The sequence below is a fragment of the Phasianus colchicus genome, chromosome 2 (genome assembly GCF_987193195.1).
Source record: "Phasianus colchicus chromosome 2, bPhaCol1.hap1.1, whole genome shotgun sequence".
Taxonomy (NCBI): domain Eukaryota; kingdom Metazoa; phylum Chordata; class Aves; order Galliformes; family Phasianidae; genus Phasianus; species Phasianus colchicus.
In genome coordinates, this window is record NC_143437.1 from 73498206 (window position 1) to 73522290 (window position 24085).

Consider the following 24085-nt stretch of genomic DNA (forward strand, 5'->3'; position numbering starts at 1 on the left):
GGCATGTATTGATGGCTGGACCTTATTGGTATTTCCAATCTGAGCACATACTGTTTTAGAACTGCCTCTGGCTCTGTCCTGAGTTTTTAGATTGGAAAATCACTCTCACAGGTATCTAGATCCAACTCACATAAAAGGGAATCCTCTGAAGTCACAATGGTTTCTCCTAAATGAGGCCTCCCTTATTTAGATACAGAGGATAAAACTTCCATTTTCACAGAGGATGCTTTGAAACAATAATTCTTAAATATTGCCTTGGGCTATCTTGTTCTATCTTTTCAACTACTATTTGAAGTTGCGAGTGATGAAGGTGGGAAACAGGAACATAAAATTTGTTTTGTAGGGTATCAAGCCATTGAATCCCATATACTATATCCAGATGTCCAGGTTGTATGTATGGCTTTACCTTTACCGTTTTGTATGTTTCTGTATTTCTTATGGTCTGCATAGATTCCTCTCTCGTCTCCTACAGCACCCATTCTGTAAACATCTTGTCCTTAAGCCTTCTGTAGAAGTGAAGCAATAATCTTTCAGCCAAGTGCAGCAGATTCTCTTTTTATGAGATCTCTGCATATGTTAATCCCAGAACTGTATTTTTATGATTGTTCTATTTGAATACGCAAGAGTGTATGACAGCCAAAATTCCTCATACATACATATCACATAAGAGTCTAAAACAATGTATTTTTACCTAACATACAACATAATTCACACTAATTTCCATAAGCATTTTCCTGATTCCTCTCTCCTCAATGTTCTGGGCTGCTCAGTTTAGCCTAAGTTGTCAGGTAGCCTTATGACATATAACTTTTCTCTCTCCAGGTGTTGATCTTTTTCTCCTTCACAGAATTGTGTGTTATGAAAACAAACCTGTTATGCAGTTTTACAGGATAAATGTGTCTTATCCTGGCTTAACCTGCAGTCAGACAGAGGAGAGCCATGAAGATGATCAGGGGACTGGAGCACCTCCCCTGTGAGGACAGGCTGAGGGAGCTGGGCTTGTTCAGCCTGGAGAAAAGAAGGCTGAGGGGTGACCTCATTGACCTCATTTCAATACCTAAAGGAAGCCTACAAACAGGAGGGAAATCAACTCTTTGAAAGGGTAGATAACTGCAGGATGAGGGGAAATGGTTTTAAGTTGAGGGAGGGGAGATTGAGGTTGGACGTCAGGGGGAAATTCTTTACAGAGGGAGTGGTGAGGTACTGGAACAGGCTGCCCAGAGAGCTTGTGGATGCCCTGTCCCTGGAAGTATTCAAGACCAGATTGGATGGGGCCCTGGGCAGCCTGGTCTAGCACTAAATGAGGAAGTTGGTGGCCCTCCATGTGGCAGGGGAATTAGAGATTCATGATCATAGTATCATAGAATCATAGAATCACAAGGTTGGAAACAACCTGCAAGATCATCTAGTCCAACCGTCCTCCCATCACCACTGAGGATAACCAAAACGTGTACTCAACCAGAGGCAGTATCACCATTTCAATGCTTTCCATGTTCTCTGGATAGAGAATGAATTCTCACAATAACATAAAACAAATCATTATATAGCAAGGAAAGTAAATTGTGGCTGTGTTTCATCTTTTTCTTTTGCCAACACAATGAAGCTGTCACTAATAGAGCCTTGAATGTTTTCATCTTCACACATTAACCCTTTTAGCACTGTAAATGTAACTCATCTTTTTGTCTCACGGGGCAGAAAGTGCATTTTAAACTTCTGAAATAATGGAGACAAGAAATTTTAATTAAAGCTCTACTTGTACACAGGCACGAACAACCCTCCCTAAACCAAGAAAAGTACTTTTTAAAATTAAAGTTATCATGCTGAAATTATTAACATAACTCCTGGGAAAAAAATGCATAATCTTTCCCTATCAAATGCCAAAACGACTAAGCAAACTGCGTTTAATAAATATTATGTTTCCCTTCGAGTTCATACACTCAGTTAATCACACACTGATAGGTGAAAAATATGATCCTTGAGGTCTCTTCCAACCCTGGCCATTCTGTGATTCTGTGCTTCCTATATGCCCATTCTTCCCCAAGTAAATTTCTCTTTTGCCAGCAGGTTTGTTCAAAACGGTCATCTTTTCTAGTGTATATATTGTTAAGATAGTTGGAAGATGGCTATAATTAACTAGTCTTTATCAGCCTTGATCTTCAAAACCAAGAAGCCAAAACATTGATAGCTTCAACACATTCAATATGCATGGATGAATTTCTTATATGAATACTCCCCTTAAAACTTTATATTGATTCCCCAGAACAGCATATACAACTCCTTTCTCTTACTGTAATATTTTTTCTTCATTTGGAAAGATGCATTCCTTGAGAAGAATAGATTATGAATGAAAAGATTTAACACAGAGGCACAGGTTGCTGTTTCTGTTCTAAAGATCATCCTGTTTTGTTTTGTTTTCTTTTTGGCTTTTTTTTTTCAGCTTAAATTATATACACTTTATAATGAAATAGAAGAATAATTGGAAAACAAATAAGTTCTTCGCACAACCTCATTTTTTCAAACAGTAAATGAAATCTCATATCAAGTAAATTTTGTGCAATGATTTTAATATGAGTAAATTACTCTCTAATTATCCAAGTCTGGAAATGTACTAGCAGAAAGCCATAAAAATGCTCCTGAATCCTTTATGCAATTTCCCAGAAATTCTTCATGGGAAGAATTTAACGGCAAAAAGTAAGCTGAATACTATTGACTATATACTCCTTTATCAATATATTCAAGAACAAAGCAAGCAAGTTGGAAATGTTCAGCCTAGAGTGGAGTGGCTGCAGGTATTTTTACATGGGTTATAAAGCCTGGAACACAGCCGAATAACAATGATCCCAACTTTTCTCCACATTTCTTGTCAGCTTTTCACACTAAACTGCCCAGAATGAATAGTGTTTCCTGAGTGACAGAGTAATTGGGTATCAAATGAACAGCTTGAATTGTTGCTAATAACTGAAAGGATGGCTTTTGGCCCTTCTAGCAGTTTATAATAAAGGAGAAAGATAACTCAAATTCAGCATAACTCCTCAGTACAACTCTGTCAGAGTGAAAGGTTAAGAATAGGTGTGTATCATTCAGTTATACCCTTGCACCTTTACTCATTAATACCTATTTAAAGCACCACATTTTTGCCTGTGCACTTTCCTCTACCTTCACTGCTTATCTAATTTGGAAGATTTCAGAGGAAGAACCTTTAAGAAAACAACAAAAAGGAAGCTTAGAAAGAATTCTGAAGAGGAAATTATCTTCCATGCGCATGTGGGTACGTTTATGTTTTTATGAGAAAGAAGTCAAAAAGAGATTAGCAATGGTCAGTAAGAGGCACTCGTGGCTGGCTGATAGACAGATAGGAAATACAGGAAAGGAAGTGGATGTGTACTCATCAGAGCCTAGAGGAAACATATCTGTTGTCTGCATTATAACTTTTTTTTTTTTTCCTTTAAAACCAGTTGTCTATACAGCTTTGAAGGAGGTTTCCTAAATCATCTTGAGCAGATCAAATACAAAGAATTAGGCACGATATACTGGCAGCTGTTCATTAACAAACTTATAATGGTGAAATGCTCTGCAGGGATTCAGCAGTTTTTTAACATATTTAATATAGACAATGTCTAAAAATTTGTGAAACAAAACTACTATGACCTTCAGGATGTCAAAGTAATATTAAGATAGATATTTCTGATTAACGTGGGGGATATCACCACCAATCACCCAAATTTTTTTGCTTTTTTTAGTGTTTCATCAAGTATCTGAGGTAGGGATGAGTCCTTTTCCTGGACAAAACAGGCATCAAATCCATGTTCTTTGAATATGTGCTCAAACCATGCAGCCTTTGAGCGCAATTTATCCTTCTTTAATTCAGGCCAAAAATCATTTTTCCTAGTAGTACAGGTAGAACAATCTTCTCTGTTGAAAAATATTATTTCCTTCACAAATGGACTGCTGGAAACAAAAACCCTACTGTTTAAATTACTTATGTGCTGAACAGGGTCTCACTATCATGGCCTGTACATGTCTAAGAAGAAGTGTGGACAAAAAGGGAACAAAGACATTATAATTCATGGTAAGTTTCCAGGACTATGGATTCTGGGAAAAGGTGTACTCCAAACACATTCATAGAACCATAGAATTGCTCAGGCTGGAACTTCATTGCTACACACACACACGCAAAAGGCAAAAGAAATTTCAAAAGCTGTTATTCTTGCAGCTAAAACAGGCCTTCTATTTATTTCCTGATTTTGATCAGTAGGTACTTAAACCTCTTATGAAATGAAAATGTCACTAAAATGTCAATGTGGGTGAGTCTCTGCAAGTGTATACATGTCTTTGCATTCAAGTCCTCATGCCCAAAAATTAGCATTCCACATTTTGAACAACATCTGATACTTACTGAATTTTTTGTAATGTTTATATTCAGATATAAAGAATGTTCCTGATATGTGTGTTATAGATTGATTTTGTACTTTGACATCATTGGCAGTCAAATTCAGATTCTAGATCTAATAAAAACTTTTGCCTTCTTTCATTAAAATGTCATTCTTCTTTTTCAGCTTAATCTTTCTGACGAGTTGTAACTACTGACTAATATAGGATAGTAGTATAGGAAGATTCCTAGTATAGGAAATTAATAATAAGTTTTTTAGCCTTTTCATTGATGGTTCTTCAAATAAATTGAAAAACCTTAAGATATTCCTCACATTGCCAACAAAATTTTTAGTTAACATTGTTACTAGGAAAATAAAGTGTACTTGCGTATGAGTTTGTGTTCTGAATCACAATGAATTTGGTGGGATTTTAACTGCTTTAAATCCATGTAATCTATCTTTTTTTCTTCCTTGAATCTGTCATTTCAAGAACCTATCCAGGCAAACAAAATCCTTAATTTGAGATTTCAGAATTATTACACATTCTAAGCGTGGCATTATTTTATTATCTCATGTATTTTATGGGTTATCTGGTCATTGGAAAAGTTTTTTTCATGTGTGCATTACTTTAAGCACTGGGAGAATTGCTTGGCAATGTACTACACAGAATTTGAAGAACTGAAGTAGAGTGACATGCCTGTCCCATGCTTCCTAGGTTGATTTTTGAAGTATTGATTCAATTCTTGATGCCTTGATCTTCTTCTTCTCATTGTTATTATTTTTATCATCATAATTTTACATCAGAGAGCATTTCTTTAGTGATTTTACAGTACAAGGCATAGAAGGTACGCATGTTTTAACAATGTCTGTGCTGCACTAAGGAAACAAACTAACAAGGGAAGTTACACCCTCCATATAGTCTGACATTTTGGAATTAAAAATGGGTACATTTTTGAAAAGCAGACATAAGCTACCAGATTCACTGGGAGAAAATAGATAATATTAATGGCCTTATAATATGCAGGTAAGTATAAAATGTGCAAACTATGAACTCTAAGGGCCAATTAATATATTTAAGTAATCCATGAAAAAAATAGCTAGGAAAAATAACAATATGTCCAAAAGGCTTAAATTTATGATTCAAAAAGTACCAAGAATTTGGAAACAGAAGCAGAAATTCAAGCATGCATTTCATATTGTATCATCAAATAAAAGGTAGATGGAATTATATTTTGGATGTGTAAGAGTATTCAGGAAGACTGTGCTCTAAAAGCCACTTAAATCAACATGAAGAGTAACACTGACTTTAATGGGCTTTACACTGGACCTATAATGAGTACATAAAATGAAGATAAAATCAGATACAAAAATAGAGCACTTTCATTATGCTTGAATTATATTTGACTAGTTCCAGAGGAAATTCGACTGTTCCAGAGGAAATTACTGTACCTTGTGCATTTATAAAATGCTTTTTCAGTTCCTTAAGTCACAACTTCTGTTTAATTCTATTTTACATAGTTACTGATTTCCAGACTTTTCATAATATATTCCAAACTGATCTGCTGTGATTTTAAGTATTACCTTCAACAGTGCTAGTCTTTGACTTACTGCCAGTTTTTAATACCTATAAAAATGGATGTGTTAGAAAGGGTTGTAAGTTAAACTACCACATACATCTTAAGTTATATCAAGGTCTAAATTCATACATGGATACTTTCTTGTTGTTAGAGTACATTGCAATTTTTTAAAAAACTAAAATCCTTGAATCAGGTCATAGTGCATCAGATACTATGACCTAACTCGAAACATATTTCATAGGCATTTTTTATACGTTTTATTCTGTAAGTAGGGGGGGGGGGGGAGGGAGAGAAAAAAAAAAAAAAAAGGCTTGTTGGTCAACCCTTGAAATTGCTCAGCTATATTTGATAACTCAAATACATGCTTATAAAACCATAATGTCCTGACAGCAAGGAAAGATAAAACTTGAGATAAATCACAAGTCTGGACTTTTTGTCTTTTAAATGTCTTCAGGATACAGTTTTAAAAATTCTCTTGATTTAAGTAGTAAACGTTTTGATCTTTCCAACATCCATACTGAGAGAGACATATTCAGGACATTCTGCATTGCTATTCTCACCTGTGAATGAGACAATTCTTCAGCTGCATATTGTGAACTTTTCAAGTTATCCAAGAAAGTCAGAAGGCTTGCATGTAGAACGTAAGAGCAGTTCCCTATGTGTTTCAGATGTCTTGGTACTCTGAAACCTACAGGAGAAACTATTACTCTAAGGTGGGCCAAAAATGATTTGGTCTTGGCAAAAGTGATTGATTTTTTCTTGACTCTTCTATTCCTAATCAGCGCTTAGCCCCCCCAAAACGCCTTCAGCAAGGGGTTAATTACAAGTATATCCTTTCCCTCTTCTATCTTTAAGCTCTTTTCTGTTATCTCGCAGGTTTAATACGTATGTGCATATGAAGACATGTAAATACAACTGCAGGTTAGTCTGTTTCAGACAATTGTGCATTTATACTGGTCTCTCAAGAAATTCAAAATAATTGAAAGCTCTAGCAGCTATCTATACTGTTACTCCCCATTCATTAATTGGGCTATCAATTAACAAAGGGGCATAAGTTTAAGTACATGCTTAAGTTTAAATATATTTGTTTTCTGGAACATTTAAGATCACGTAGAGTTGTCATGTTTTGTTTCTTGTAGCTTTAAAAATAATTATTGATAGTGTTTAGTGACAAGAAAGAATTAGAGCATTACTTGTGTTCTGATCAGATCAAATTCTGCTTCTACTTGCACCAAATCTGATTGTAAGAGAGGAACTTTTATGATACTATATTGCAGATTAGATGATTTTGCTGTCACTGTGCCTTCTAAGCTCCCCCTTCTGGAGCCGTGTGTATCTGCGCGGCAATTTCAGCTTCAGCCAAAACACACTCTGGTCCTTATTGCTGTACAGAACAGCCTAAGATCAGGCCAACTCAACAAGCAAGCAGTAAGTAAATAGGTAAGGAGAAAAGCCCTTTGTAAACATCTTAAAAGTCAGTTTCATGTGTTTAGGCTACCTAACTAGCTCACAAGTTTCATGTTTATTGGATATGGCACTATCAAAATATGATTAGTTGTAGCAGGACTATGTCCTATCTGTTGTACAGGGGCCTCAGTATCCATCAAAGTAAGTGGAAAGCTGGTACAGAAATCGCAGACAGGTATTTATTTGTCTGAATGTTTTCTTGTTGTGCTTGCTTCTCTTCCCTCCTTACCCTTTCCCCTCTTTCCCCCCTCCCATATTCTTGTTATCATTTCCTCTGCTTTTTTTTTTCATGCTTTGAATCCTTCATTTTGTAAGCCAGAGTGGTTTAAATCCCTTGTTCCACAATCAGTGACTAAATAGCAAAAAGCTGATAATAAAAAATAGTAAAAAGCCAACCAGCTAAATACAATTAGGGAAGTTCACTTCCCTAGCTATTTAGTTTATGATGCAAGCACACCCAGGCAAATATTAAATGCATCCACTGCTGTTTAAAATTCTTTCTAAATGAATCATCGTATTCTTGACAATTTGATTATGCAATTTAGAGCAGATAAACACATTGGTTATCTAGTTTATCAAATTCACGTTTTGCAGATTTTTCAGTCTCTTTCTAACGTCAAGACGAAGTTAAGTGTCATCACTACTGCTATGTATAGTATAATTCATCAATGTTTAATGACTTTGTGCAATCCCTTCTCTAAATATTTCCATACCCTGGCAGTGGTCAAGATACAGCACTCAAAAGGCTGAGGTACATAACAAGAAAACATCAACAATGAGGCAGCAACTGGGACAGTTAGTCTGAGTAGCTGGAAGATGGTATCACATCCTCAGATAAAGGAAGGAGAGATTAGAGACTGCTGACACAATCGAGACATCTCTAAGTGCGTGGGACCGTCATCAGTGCAAGGTACTGGAAGAAACTTAAGAGCTGCCAGGAATTCCTATATATCAGAAGAAAAATGGTAGACATTTTTATTTTACACTCTCCATGTTAATAAACATGCAATTACAAAACAAATTGGAAATTCATACAAAAACTCGTGGATTTCCATGCTGAAGAAACAGATTTCAATTCATATTCAGATGAAAGAATATATTGAATGAGGTTGTGCAGGGTTTGTTCTCAACTAAAACTTGACCAATGATTTTCTTTATATTTTATTATATTCTCAGGTGATACAAACATAAGAGCAATATTACAATTGAAAGTGTTCATTACAGAGGAAAAATAAGAAGCAATTAGGAATTGTAGGGACACATGCAATGGACAGCAAATAAGGCAGCAGTAACCATCATCTGCTCAAATATAGAATAAAATAAATATAAGGAGGTAACACTAGATAACGGTTAAACAAACAAACAAACAAAAGAAAAAAAAAAAAATCACGAGGCTATAGGGGATTCTAGCCTGAACATATATCAGAAATGTCAGGCTGTTAAAAAAAATGCAGACATCATAAGCAAATATGATGGGAAAATAAAAATATGAGGCAGTCTTTCCTTCCTCTTCAGTGAAATACTGAGCACAATATTGGGCATTCTTTTCAAGCAAAATGTTAGCCAGAGGAGAAAAATAAAAACAGTCATAAATTAAAAAAATCATGACTACTTTGAAAGGAAATATTGAATGATCTGGCCTACATTAAGACAAGAGAAAGGCTTAGGAAGGGGAAGGAGAGGAAGAAGCATGTCTGTGTATTTATAAGCAATTACACAAATTTTAGAGCATGCATACACAGAAAAATACACAACTCCAAATAAAATAGGAAAAATCAGTTCTCTGTCATCTCAGTCAAGAGGACCAAAATTCATGCAACAAGAAAAAAAATAAGTTATATACTAGCAAAAAACAAACAAACAAACAAAAAAAAAAAACAACCAAAACAGTGATTTTAGTAACAAAAAAGACTGAAGTCCCCATTACTGATTATATTTAAAACATGCAAGACAAACGTGTGTCAGAAATGACATACTCTTCATCATTTAAGTCTTGGGAAAGGAAATGGAATAGAGCTTCTTGAGTCCTCTGCTTCTGTTCTTACAGGAGGAGATGGATGTGTCTTCTATCTTTCCATTTCTACCATGGATTTGATTATTCCTAGGAAACATTCATTCTGTAGTAATACAAATCATTTATTGGGATTAAACATTTTCAAGAATGAAAAATGAATAATGTTTATAAATAAGATCTCTTATAAAAATAGATACAGGTTTATTGAAAGTTACCTGTAAGTTTTAAGCCATAAGATATACCTAGTAGAAATGATAAAGTTTAGTAAATTAACAATTTATTAATAAAATAGACACAGTACAAAAGAAGGAGCGAAGACAAGGTACAAAGATTTCAACAAGCATACTTAAGTGCATTTAAAACTCAGATACCAAAAATTGCAAAGTTGCAGAATTCTTGTTGCTATCTGTTACTCCAATAGTCCAAGTGATTCTTCTTTTTTCCTCAAAACTTGAATTCTTCCCTGTTATTTCATCTTCCAACACCAATTGTTTCCATCCTGCTTCTTTTTCCTGTAAATAGTATTTCTGATATCTCTAACTCCTCTATCAAATTCAGCTGACATTACAATTGATATTACAGTAGTCTACAGTTAAGTTTTTTACTAAAAAGTTGCTGGGAAGAGACACAAATACATGCACAACATGTTCCTGAAACCTTCTTTCACAGGGAAAAAAAATAAAAACTAAAAATCTGGGCTCTCAAGTTATCAGAGATTCCCATGCCCCACCTACCATATTTCAGTGATACAAATAGTTAAACAGCATGAAATTCACTCAGTCATAACATTAGACTGCAATTACTTATATTTATTTAAAGGATGTGTACAGAATACATCAACTTTTGTGTATATCAAATTCAATGAACCGTTTCAGCAAAGGATATTTGTACATACCACATTGTTTTTCAAGCAATTCTTTGCACTGATTAAGAAGATATTAGTCTTCCCCTTGTAGTCTGGTGTCTATCATCCAATGAGTCTTAGCATGGTTTTGCATTTTTTCCATGGATGGATTCACATGAGTCAGTAGAGATTAGGCATTTTCTTTCGTATGTCTTGTCCAGACAGAGAAAAGGCAATTGTGTACATACATCTAACTTTTGTTTCTCTAATTAGGAAACTTTTACATCACCTTCATGTTACATCGGTGACTCTTTTGAATTCCCAGTGGTGCAGATCTGAAGGACATGATCTCACTCCAGAAATAAAGTGTTTTGCCATATATATATGGAAGAAAGTTTCTTCTCACAAATACCACCAGCAGACAAAGCTGTAAACTGTTTAGCTGAAAACATGTAAATCAAAGTCAAAGCAATTTCACTTAAAAACAAACAAACAAACAAACAAACAAACAAAAAACGTTATTATTCCCTATAGTAATGGAAATACTGACAGTGAGAATTTCAGAAGTACAATAAAAATGAAAAGTTGATCTCCTCCCTTCACCATAATTTATCAAACACTCATCTTTCTAATTTGAAATCAAAAACTTCTGTTAAAATAAATAGACTAGAAATTTGTGAGGTTTCCCAATACAATTTGAAAGTAAAAAAGAAGAGAAGATGAAGTTGTTAATTTGTTGGGTGTTTGTTTTTTTTTTTTTTTTTTTTTTTTTTATTGTTGTTTGGGGCTTGTTATTTCTTTTTCCAATTAAATAAACATTTTGGTTGAATTATTCCTGGTTAATGAATAATTCAACAAGAACATCTTTACATGAGCTTTGATTTTGAAGATGTAATAAATCTGGCACACAGTAACAACTATCAAGCTTGATTTTTATTTCAGTTTAGTGAGAGTTCAAACATGGAACAAATCAAGAAGAAATAAAACTCAAAAGTTCAGATTGTGAAGCATATCTTCTAGCATCTTTTAAGAATCCTTAAATCTTTAGGCATATTTCTCATTAAAGACAAGCATATCACTAATAGTACAGATAGCTTCTTTTTACACAATTCAGCAATATTTACATTAAGGTGATCTAATAACATTTTTTGATGCCCAATACCCTGCAATTATGATCACAGAATCTGTGACCTTTGAACTTGAAGTTGGTCAATCTACTCCTGTGTGTTAGTCCCATTTATCTGTTTGTGATTCTTCTGTGCTGGCATGTGATTTCACTTGGTCTTAGTGTGATGCTGAGTTTGTATTTTATCACAAACTAACATTATATGTGACAGTGGCAAGAAAAAGACAACTTGAGAGATAGAGAGATCACATAAAACATGGAAAGATGGAGTAGGAATCTTGACTTAGGTCACCAGCTGGAGTTAAGCAGAACAAATTATCAATCTCTTTCCAATGACTTTCCAAGGCACAGTTCTATTAAATAAATACATTTTGAGACAGCACCGAATTTGGTTCAACAGAAGCAAAATTCAACAAACAAAACTGAAAAATGAGCTACCACTGAAAATTGTAATTTTGAAGGGCCCAATAGCAATGATCTACATAGAAGATGGTAACTTGAAAAAGATTTTTTTTTTTTTAATTGAGTCAACTAAAGGCAAAATACCAGAGTTAGAGATCTAATCATCATATCCATTACAGTACTGAATTTGTTAATAAGCGTATAACAACAGAGTACTCCCAGCCAAGGCACAGTAGAATTTGAAAACAAGTCATGGTCATTTCCTGAATAAAATATATTACTCTGACAAAATGACTTTTGCTTATTTTATTTATCTTATGAAGGTCTAGACTATAGTTTGTTTGTTTGTTTGTTTAAATGTACAGATTTTTTCACATTTTTCAATTAAGACAGTTCTGATTACAGAAGTTGTAAGCATGGATCATGGTTAAGATGGTAGTTCAAAAGGATTTTCTGTTGTGAGTTCCAGCTGCAGTGTCAGTGTTGTTGTCAATAAAAACAGAAAACAGTTAAAGAGTGGACCACAGATTTAGAAATTAAATGAATTGGATTAAATCCGAGCAATCTTGAAGAATGGATATGGAGACATAACAAGCCTAAAATCTGAATTGCAAATAACTGGTATGAAAATTGGAAGTCTTTTCTTAGGATCAGGAAGTCTTCCTTTAACATAATTATTATCTAAAATCATTTCCTCCACGAGCCTTTTTCCCCACTCCCCCATCCCTCACCCTCTCCTCCCCCCCTCCCCCCACCAAAAAAAAAAGAGAGAAGGAAATTAATTGGCAATGCATAAGATATTTAGAGAATATAGTGATTAATGATGAAAATGGTCCATAGAAACAATTTTAAAAAAAGATTTTAAAAAAAGATGTAACAAGAATGTTGAAAATCAGCAGGAAGGATAAGGAGTAAGAAGGAGCATGAGTTAGAAGATAGCGTTAGGGGCATATCATGCACTGAAACTACTGTCTGAAAAAGATAGGAACTGGTTTTGAAAGTAGTCCAGATCAATTTGGCAAAAGAAATTTGATACAACAGCTATAATCAGCATGTTCTAAACTCAAAGTCAGGGAATTCCTATGGTTCAGGGATAAACCTGAACCTTAAAAGGGAATGGCTTATAATCAAACTTTTGAATTTTGAAGATCAAGAAAAATCAAGAAGGTCCAAACAAACAGGTACTGAACTCTGCAATGGTAGAAATGAGGGTCGATTTAGATTTAAAGAGAGTAGATTTAGAATAAAGAGAGTAGATTTTGATTAAATGTTACAAAGAAATTCATTACTCAGAGTTTGGTAAGGCACTGGAACTGCCCAGAGAGGCTGTGGATACCCCATCCATGCAAGCATTCAAGAACAAGTTGAAAGTTGGTCCACCTTTCATGATTTTATGATTCTATGATAACAGGCCTCAGGAACAATTAAATACACGTTTTTGAGTAAGTGTGAGGCTATGAAACAATTTACACGACTTATTATTCTAATGAGAAAAAAAAAATTCCTATTTTTAGCACAGATTGATAAAAGAAGAGCTGGTATAATGCTGCAACATCAAAGCTACTGAGCTGTATTTAAACATAGCTATCGTAACTGTAAGAGGGTTCCTCTGAAAGTAAACTTTCTGCTGATCTGAAGCACCCAACGCGTTACTGATTAATACTAAATACTTTTTCTCTTTTGCGTGTCCAGGTAAAACTGCACTTTAACTAAATATCATAATTAAGTTAGCTTCTCCCTCCCTGCCAACAGAAACAAAACAAAACACTGAAGTACATGTGTCATTTTGTGTTCCACAGACATCCATGTGATGGACATTAAGAGAGTATGTAAAAGAAAAAGGGGTTAACAGATATCTGACTGAGATCATTATTCTGTAATACATTTTGTAATCAATTAACTAGCACAAAAAAGATAAAAATCTTTTTTATCTGCATGTATCATTATGGAAATTAATAGAATCTCTTTACTGTACTACAGTTTTATGGGTCAGCTTCCAACTTCAAACACACACCTCCACATTTCTTGAAAATTTCCAACACAACCACAAAGCCATATGTTTAGAGATTTGCAGAAGTACTCAAGTGGAATTAGAATGTGATCCTTATTAGGATCAACTATGTCAAACAATTTATGTTCATTGTGGCTAAACGCCATATGGAAATAAATTTGAACACAGGTAAGACTATATGACTAGAATAGTTCTGTATATTGGTATACAACAAATCTCACACTGAGAGTATACTTACAGCATGTTTATACTGTCTCTCTGTCTTCTGGTTACAAAATAATGAATTTTCACAAGTAATTCTCTGAGGTAGCAAGAGTAATCATTCATGCAAGGAAGCCATTACTTGTGTGAGGGTGAAGTCTGCAAACCACCTTCCCTCCATTAACTTCTGTCTAGTCTAGCAAGAGCTGTCTGTGAAAAGCATCACCAGATTAAAACACTTTAGTAGAAAATTTAATAGAAAAAAATTAAAATCAGCTTAAATATATTTGCAGTAAGTCTAATTTCCTCCAGCGAACAGTCTAAAGGCTGTATTGCATTCTGAGTATATGTAAAATGTCATATTCCCAGGAGAAAATAAATAGAAATGCAAGAACTGCTAAGCTAGTCAGATGAAATGGGTATATAACTCAAAAAGCTGTCTGAAGTAATGTCCAGTAATCGCTGTTCTGGGAAAAAGTATGAGAATTAGACAGCCTGAGAGTAGCCATTTCCTGGTACAGCACTTTAGCTTTCATCTAGTCATAATTACAGTCTCTTTTGTTTGCTCAATTACAAAACTAGATGTCTTAATTAAAAGCAAGAAAAAAAATCTCTTTTTTTTAATTGAAAATGTTTTCTGAACATAGTATTACAATTAAGAAAAGTTTTATATTCAGTCCCCCTCAAAAAAGGAATTTTTCATCTTTTGAAATTCTATTTCATTTTCAAATCATTCTGACACAGACATACTGACAATGAAATGGAAGAGCATTATTCACTGAGCTCTGCTTCCTGTCATTCAATTGGAAAAATGTATGCAGCCCTTCGTTTTTGAGAAAATCTCAAAACGGAAAAGCACATGGAAATAGGAGAAAGTGATATTTCTAACATAAATATGAAATCTTCCCTTCCCAAGAAAATGTAAACATTAGAAGATTGCCAATAGTTTCTATTTTGTTTCTTCTAATTAAAATATTTTACTCCTGTAAATTAATATCATGTGACAGTGAACAAAAGAACATATATCAAATTCTCTGGTTGTATTTCCAGCTTAATATACAAAAGATGTCAATCACTTCCATAAAAGAATATTAATCCTAAAGTTCTAACTGTAAAAAAAAATTCTGATAGGATATATTTACTTCTCTGTACAGCCTCTGGATACCAGTGAGACATAGGCAATCATAACTATATATTTATAGGGATGAATCATTCCATTTGTTCAAAAGAAAATAGTTACATAAATTTCAGATCAAATGAAAAGGTAACATGAGTTGAAGACACTTAATTGAGCAAATTGGGACAACAATTCCTCAGCCCAGGAATGGAGGAAGGAACCTTAGGAATTTGGATTGTATCGGTTTAGAAGTTTGTTTTTAATGTGGGAAATAACTTCAAGTACCAAATTCAACTTCAGATATCTGCAGCTCCTTTGCTTTCCTAGCTTGGAGACCATCTTTTTGATATCCTGCCATACTCTTTAGTATGCCTTACAGTTAAAAATAAATAAATAAAGACAAACAGAACTCTGATGGATGCATCAGAGTCCTTTATGTGGGCTCCAGGTTTCAAGGATCAAATCAGAAGAAAAGACATGATGAGTCAGAAAAAAACATCCTGTAACAGAAACAGCCCACAGTGTACTATTCCCGTGGTACATTTAGACATCCATATTCCCACCTAATGTATTTTGATGTCCACCAACTGATTATCACAATTTAAAAAGGAATAAAGTTCACTGGGTTAGGGTTACTGAAAGACTTCCACAATGTTCAGAAACTGTTCTTAAACATAACAAGTCCTATTAGAAGTTTTACACAGACTTCATCATTACCGGATATCAGGAAAAGAATTATCAAGTTTAAATTTAAAACTATATCAATATTTTCATCATCCACTTAACTGATCTTTATTCAATTGCATCTTGCCTGTTAGTGAAGGCACTAAATTTCTACTTAATAATTAAAAGTTCTGGCAGACTGACAAGTTAAGGGTACTTGTTCCAAGAAAGCTACTAGCTCTTTCAATAGGCTGTATTTTCAGAAGGTTCAGTTTTTGCACCAAATTTTAGTCAACTGTTATTTATCAAAGTACAGTAAAAAACAATTCAAATAATTCAGTCTCTAAAAGGTCATCCAAACAAAAATTTCATATATAGTAGACTTCTTCTTTGTAACCCATTACAGTTGAGACTATAAATAAATAAATATGAAAAGACATACTTTGAATAAAATGCTAATTAACTAAAAAGATTTGATATTCATACTGTCATTAATGTAGAAATAAGATTTAAAATCAGCATTGATAACATATTTTGTTTAAGAAACAGATAAATGCTAAGTAGAGAGAATTTAGCTTTTATTTAACTTCAAACTGATATTTTGAAGTGGATACAAAATTATTAATTAAATAACAGGATATATTTGGAAAGTGGGAAATATGATTTGCAAAGCAAGGTCATAAATACATAAATAGGATAGTATGGAGAATTTAAAGAAATAGTTCTAGCTGCATTATGCAGACTACTGAACCATGGCCCTTTACTACCAAAAGGAGTGCTCTGAGAAAGAAGGGGTCACACTCTTTAGCAAGGTCTGTTTTGACGGAACAAGGGGAAATGGTTTCAAACTAATGGAGAAAGCTATATTGGACATAAGAATTACTTTTTTTATGATAAGGGTGCTGAAGCACTATAACAGATTGCCCAGAGAGGTGGTGGATGCCCTGTTCCCAGAGACCTTGAAGGTCAGTCTGGACACAACTCTGACCAACTTGATCTAGATGTAGGCATCTTTGTTCATTGCAGGAAAGTTGTACTAGATGACCTTTAAGTGTCACTTCCAATTCAAGCAATTCAAACAATTCTACAAAATCTGCATTAAAATAAGAAAAAATAATTAATTTCCAGTTCAAGATAATTTAATCCTGAGGCAAGATAAACCTTTCCCAAAGTTCTTAAAGTGCACACTTCTGTCCTGAGGCATTTATCTCCAGGATTTTGTTTTCAAGTTCCTTATTTTAGGTTACCTCATTGGTGTATTCCTACCTTCAGTGTTAATTTACAGAAATAATAATACTGGAAATATTAAAGTAAGAGACCTAATAGCAGTTGATAGAGCACAAGACTGGAAATCAAGAAGCTGTAAAGTGTAATCTCAATTATCCCATGGATCTGATGTTCTCTAAGACTTAGGAGCAGTCCAATACTTCAGATATTACTTTTTACATGAAGTTACTGGCTCACATAATTCCGTGAAGAATAATTGATGTAGGTCATTGCCAGAGATGTGATGTCAGTAATATGTTATATTATACTGAATTTTAGTAAAACATTGCAGTTCAAATTATTTCAAAGGCTTAGAAGACAAAGTGGTAAAGAGCAGTGTACCATAAGGGTCCATCTTGGGTCCAGTATTCCTTAACATTTTTAGCAGTGACCATCAGATGGTAGGATTGAGTGCACCCTCAGCAAGTTTGCTGATTACACTAAGCTGAACAGTGCAGTTGATACAGCAGAAGAAAGTGATGTCATCCAGAGTGACCTTGATAAACTTGAAAAGTGGGCCTTTGTGAACCTAATGAGGTTCAGCAAGGCCAAGTACAAGGTTTTTGCACATGGATTGAGGCAATCCTAGCTCTGTATACAGACTGAGAGAAGAACTCTGCTGAGAAGAACTTATGGATCCTGGTTGATGAAAAACTGATGAGCAAGCAGTGTGTGCTTGCAGCCTGGAAGGCCAATGGTATCCTGGGTTCCATAAGAAGAAGGGTGGGCAGCAGGGACATGGAGGTGATTGTCCCTTTCTATCCTGTCCTCAGCTGGACTCCAAGTCTAAAACCCGCAACACAGGAAAGATGTGGAACTTTTGGAGAGGGTCCAGAAGAGGGCCATGAAGATGATTTAAGGGCTGGAGCACCTCTCCTGTGAAGATAGGCTGAAGGAACGAGCTTGTTCAGCCTGGAAAAGAGAAGGCTGTGAGGAAAGTTCATTGCAGCCTTCCAGCATTTAAAGATAGTTAATAAACATGAGGTAAAACAACTTTTTACATGGGTAAATGGTGATAGGACATGAGGAATGGTTTTAAACTAAAGCAAGGGAGATTTAGATTAGACGTCGGGGGAAATTTTTACCTAGAGAGTAGTGAGGTTGCCCAGAGAGGTTGTGGATGCCCCATCCCTGGAGGTGTTTAAGGCCCTGAGCAATCTGATCTAGTACTAGATCTAGTCGTTGGCAACCCTGCCTGTGTCAAGGGGGTTGGAACTTAATGATCTTTGTGATCCCTTCCAACCTAAGCCATTTTATGATTCTGTGAAGGTATATACTCAACAAGCTCCTCATGACTTTACCTTTTGAAATATTTCATTTTCATATTTCTTTACAGTGAATCAAATAGTAATCCGGAAGAATGACTGAGCATACAGCCATACACACAACTGAAAGCTATTTTGGAACTGTGAGATGGAGTGATGAAGGACAATTAAATAATTGTTATTTTTTTTATACCACATTGATCACCTCACTAAATGGACATTGTGTGTTCTGTCAGTCACAAAAAAAAAAAAAAAAAAGAAAGAAAAAACTATTGGTTTTAGCATGGTAGCTTTCTATGCGAAGGACGTTACTTTTTAGTGATAATGAATGACATGTCTGAAGTGTAGGGTTGTTTTTTTTTTTTTTTACATTTTCAAACAATTTTTCAGTTAACGTTTTGACAATCATCAAGTTTACAGTCTATTGTGGCTTCAGCAAATATTCTAGCCATTACTTAAGTAGTATAATTTATTATCAGCTGAAACTCTAGTCATTCTCAGATTTTTTATATCTTGCTTGCTAGAGTTCACTTCTGGAAGATAATTCATTTACTTCAGCCAGATTGAGTGACTTTTTTCCTCTCTTCATTTATTTGCAGCCAAGGCCCTCAAGTGGTTTTCATTCCAAACTTTATTCTAGCATATTTCTTTTTCTTTTTTTTTTTTTTATTTTTTTTTCAGTTGGTTGTTTTGGTTATTGATTTTTTTTTCATTTCTTTTTTTTTTTTTTCCCAAATCTTCTACTTAATTTGACTCAATTTTTTTAAATTAGTTTTTCCACTGTTACCTATTCATGGCCACTAAAAAGCATTACATCCCCATATTTCAAAGCACTGGAAAATCATGATTTGAAACAATTTCTGAGATATGAGACATCAACACCAGAATTCTACAATCAAGCTCCTATCTCTTGTTTGACATTCACATATTTTGGCAGAAAGTTAATACACTTTATGCCAGCAGCAGGCATTATTTTTTTTCCCAGCCATGGGATCCACTGTAATATGACATCTGCAGTCTCTATTCCCTACCCAACCGCTTCACTTTTTACCTCTAACAGAGCTATAAGAAGACCTGTTCTGGTAAAATCCAAAAAAGCAGTTTCCATCTTCAAGTACACAACATAATATCTCAGTCACATAGTTGCTCTTACACTTCTCAGCATTATCCACCTACTTTCCCAGCAGACATCTATTCTATCAGCTTGATTGTCTTATACTTACTCCCAATCTAGAACAGGATGTGTAGGCAGGAAAACTGGTGACTCTTACCTGTGAGAATGATTCATCCAGGAGATGGTTTTTTAGCCCAGATCTCATGGTTCTGTATTACAACCAGAAAACTAATCTGCCAATTTTCACCTTCACAGAACTGTTTATGAATTTCATAGCTGCCTATGTGACAGATGCTGCAGTTTCCCTGGCTCCATCTGTTTCTCTTACTGAATTTGACGCCCACTAGTGATAAAAGGTGTCAGGTTTCTCATCAGAGAAGCCTTCCTTACCACAGTACTATGCAGAAGTCAAATGGGATGAAGTAATCTGAAAACTTTCTTATTCTGATGCACAGAGAAATTTTTGCACACATGCAACCACCTTTCCTGAAGGCAAACTTCAGAATTAATTCTTTTCCTGCAGAACTGGTAGGTGAGTAGTAATGAATTTTTTCTCTTTGTGGCCTTGCCGGTAGCAAGTGGAACTGCATATAATACTATGACATGTCAAGGTAATGAGTTATTCATTGCAGATCAGATAATCTGATAAATTTGACCTTTTTTAAAAAATAAATTATTCAAATATGCATTATATGAACAGATCTAACTTCAGGTACAAGTGTTCTATAAATTTATTCCTCCCCCTATTTTGAGAAGTTCAGTTTAATAACCCCATACTTGAAAGACAAGAGTGAAACCATGTGTCACACTTTAAACCAGAAATTAAAATACTTAGCTCTTTACTGATGTGAAGCAAAATACTCCAATTTAAAAAAAAAAAATAAAATAAAACACTCATTGAAATATTTGAGAGATTAAAGTTGTTACATTATTTTATTAATCATTAGTATCAATATGGACTAGATCCAGGAAAGGACTGTCACCAAATACCACCTAATTGCATCAACTGCAGTAAGCTGAGTTCAAACAGGTAAGGTGTTAAAGCTAGCTGAGACCAAGAGGGAGACTAACATTCAATCTAATTATTGTAAAAGGACAAAGAGGAAAAAATAATGGAAGTTTTTTCCAAAGGAGTTGGAAGACAAAGATAATGAATGTGGAAATAAAAGATTAATATTCTGAATTAGCAAAGCAACTTAAGGATCTGTTTTTTCAAAAATGTTTAATCAGAAACGTAAACTGCAAGCAACATAACAATGAATTTTTTTCCATGTTCTTTCTAAGTATCATAAACTTTTGCTTATGAAACAGATTGTTTACAAAAAAATCCACAAAAAACAGGAACCGTCTGTTGAGGAACTGTTCATAGAATGATCATAGCATTCATATAATAACTTAGGTTGGAATGCACCTTACAGATCATCCAGTTCCAACCCTCTGCCATGGACAGGGTTGCCAGTAACCAGATCACGTTTCCCAGCATCCCATACAACCTTGCCTTGAATGCCTCCAGAGATGGGGTATCTACAGCTTCTCTGGGCAACCTGTTCCAGTACTTCATCACTCTCATAGTAAAGAATATCTTCCTAACATCTAACCTACCTTTTCCCTTTTTTAGTTTAAAGACATTCCTCCTTGTTCTATCACTAAGTCTCTTTCCTACATACAGGCTCCCTTTAGGTACTGGGAAGACACAATGAGGTCTACCCAAAGCCTTCGCTTCTCTTAGACGAAGAAGCCCAACTTCCCCAGCCTTTCTTCATGGAAGACATGTTCTGGTTCTGTGACTGTATTTTTGGCCCTTGTCTGGACCTAATCCGGCATTGTGATATTTCTTATACTGTTTGTACACTCTGAATATTTCTTGTACTACTAATAGAGACATAAAAAAGGATGTCTGAATTGTTTTCTGTTTAAAAAGGAAGATAATCAAATAGTCTTGGCCCAGATTGTTCTTATATTAAGTTTTCTCTAACCTTGGGAACATGTTATTAATGTAAATATTTAATATACTTTTTTAGATGGGCTAAAATCAAATGCTTTTTGGCAATGTAATTATATAAAATTGATAATTTTTTAATATTAGTTTCTGCCATAGAAAAATCACATAGCGAACGTTTCAGAATTTAAAACTGTTCAGGTTAAAAAAAATATTGTAAACTTCATAAATTCTATAGAAGATTAATTCCTAGTTCCAATATTTATGTGTTTTGTTCTTTTAATTTACATTTTTCAGTTCTATACCCTAAAAGAATTATGCATAGGAAGGATAAATTACATTTACACATATGCTCACATTTTAATTCAGTATAAAAAGCAGCTATTTCTTCCAACTGGAATTTTTGATTAAATATTATTTAAGAAGAAAATAAAATTATTTTAAGAGGGGGGAAATAATCCACATTTCAAGAGTATTTCTATCTTTATATCTTACATGGCAATAAGATAAAATTTATTTAATCATGTAAAAAAGAATATCCACCTTTATTAAACTTTTGAGTTTTACATATTATGAAGTTTTCATATCAACAAATGAAAGTAATATTAAAGAATAAGCTTGCTAAACAATAAAAATTACAGTAAGTATTGGGCTCTTGCTGATACTAAATGGAGAGATGAAACTAAAATATCACAATCATTTTCAATTTACTTTATGGATCAGGTTTTCTGATAGATGTGTTATTACTAGTATATAAAGTTCTTTCAGTCTTGTGTCCTTGGTTGTTTTCTTGCAATGTCCTGGAATCTAGAGACTAAGCATTTCCTCCAAACAAGTTATAATGTATAAGGAAAAGTACAGACTTCAATATCCAGTGAAAGGACTAAAATATCTAGTGAAAAGCAATATGCACAAGACAAATTCTGTTGAAAAGAAAAAAAAGATATACTTTGGGGTTGTTCAACTTCTGAGAAAGACTGCCCAAAGAAGAGGTGGTAGCCTCTTGATCCTCAGAGATTTATGGGCTAAGATCCCGACTGTAGTATTCAAGTCAATTATTTTACATTTTAAAACCTACAAACACAGAACAGGCTATTTCCCTGTAAAATTGTATGACATATTCAAATGTGATTATTTCTCCTCTTATATCAAGACTTACCAATTCACTTGTTTCAGGTCTCCTTCCTGCCTTGGTCTTTTCTTTACTTCCTGTTACTGTGTTCTGGAATGTGTCCAGTTAAGGTACTGCAGTGGAACGATTTTATTTCTAACACATAATTTTCCAAAATAGGTACATATTTATGTACTTAATAAAAATGTTTTGTTTTGTTTTGTTTTCCCCTCACAAAATATGATATTGTTGATGGGTGATGAATTTTAGAATTAATGTATCTAGAGAGTCATGTCACAATTTGTAGATGCAGACTATTCTTGCCTAATGTAGTACCTTGCATGTTTCCTTACAAATACATTTCTTTTTCTTCAAGTATTTCTCCAGTTTGTAGTGATCAGTTTGAATTATACTCTTGCTCTCCAAAGTACTTGCAACTCTTCCAGCTTATTATCATGAAACAAATGTACTTCCAATTATTGCTAAAAACGAAATAGTATCAGAACAGACATCTGCACAACCTAGCTTCATGAAATCTTTAACAGCAAACTATGTTTAACTATGTTTTCTGGTGGTCTTTATAACAGTATTACCTGTAGTGTGTTTAGCTACTTTGATTATGATGTCAACTAAACCATGCTCAGAACAAAACATACTTTAGAACAATAAAGGAAAACAACATATTTCATTTTTCTTCAAGGAATAGTTGGAAATGGTATTGATTTAACATGATTGGTCTTAACAAGCGCACGTTAGCTACTACTTACTGCTTTATTATCTTCTAAATGCTTACAAATAGACTGATTTTTATTCCAAAGCCCAAAATTCAGTCTATGATGTGTTTCATTTTACCATTCAGGTTACGTAATACATCTTTTTACCAGTTCTCTGGTATTTTTGTTGCCCTTCTTCATTTCCCAAAAATAACGATTAACTAGCCTGAAGTTAGTTCAGCTAGTTTCATAGAGGTGAAAGTGACTTGAATTCTGGCTTATCTAAGAAGATTTTAACCTATTTTTTTCTACTATATCTTGAATTTTCACCATTACACAATCAGGGTCAATTGTTATGCTACTGTTAAGAGATAAAACTACAAAAGACAATGTTACTTCTTGTATTTTCAGAGGTTTTTCTGATAACATTTCCCACTTGATTACTGAATTACTGACTAATTTTTCTCATTCCTAATGCAGTGACTTAAAGTTTCTTTTAAACTTCTTGCAAGCTATAACTTCCAAGTTACAAACAAATTCCTATTTTTCATTTGAGTTTTTTCACCTCCTGGAGAAAAACTTCAAACTTCAGACTTCTATACTGCTCCATTAAAATCAATGAAAGGAAACATATATAGTCCATAACAACATTGCCATCTCACCTAATTTTAGCTGTTGTTAAAGGCTACTTTAGGATAGTTACATATGTTCTCTCAGCAAAAATAAAAATATAAATAAATAAATAAACAAACAAACAAACAAATAAATAAATAAATGAGAAGTAGATTGAAATGAGGAGAAAAACTTATGACACATCCTATCCTAAATTTGGTATTTGAGATGGGAAAGATTAATTGTCCTTTGGAAGTGCTCATCAGTGTTGCC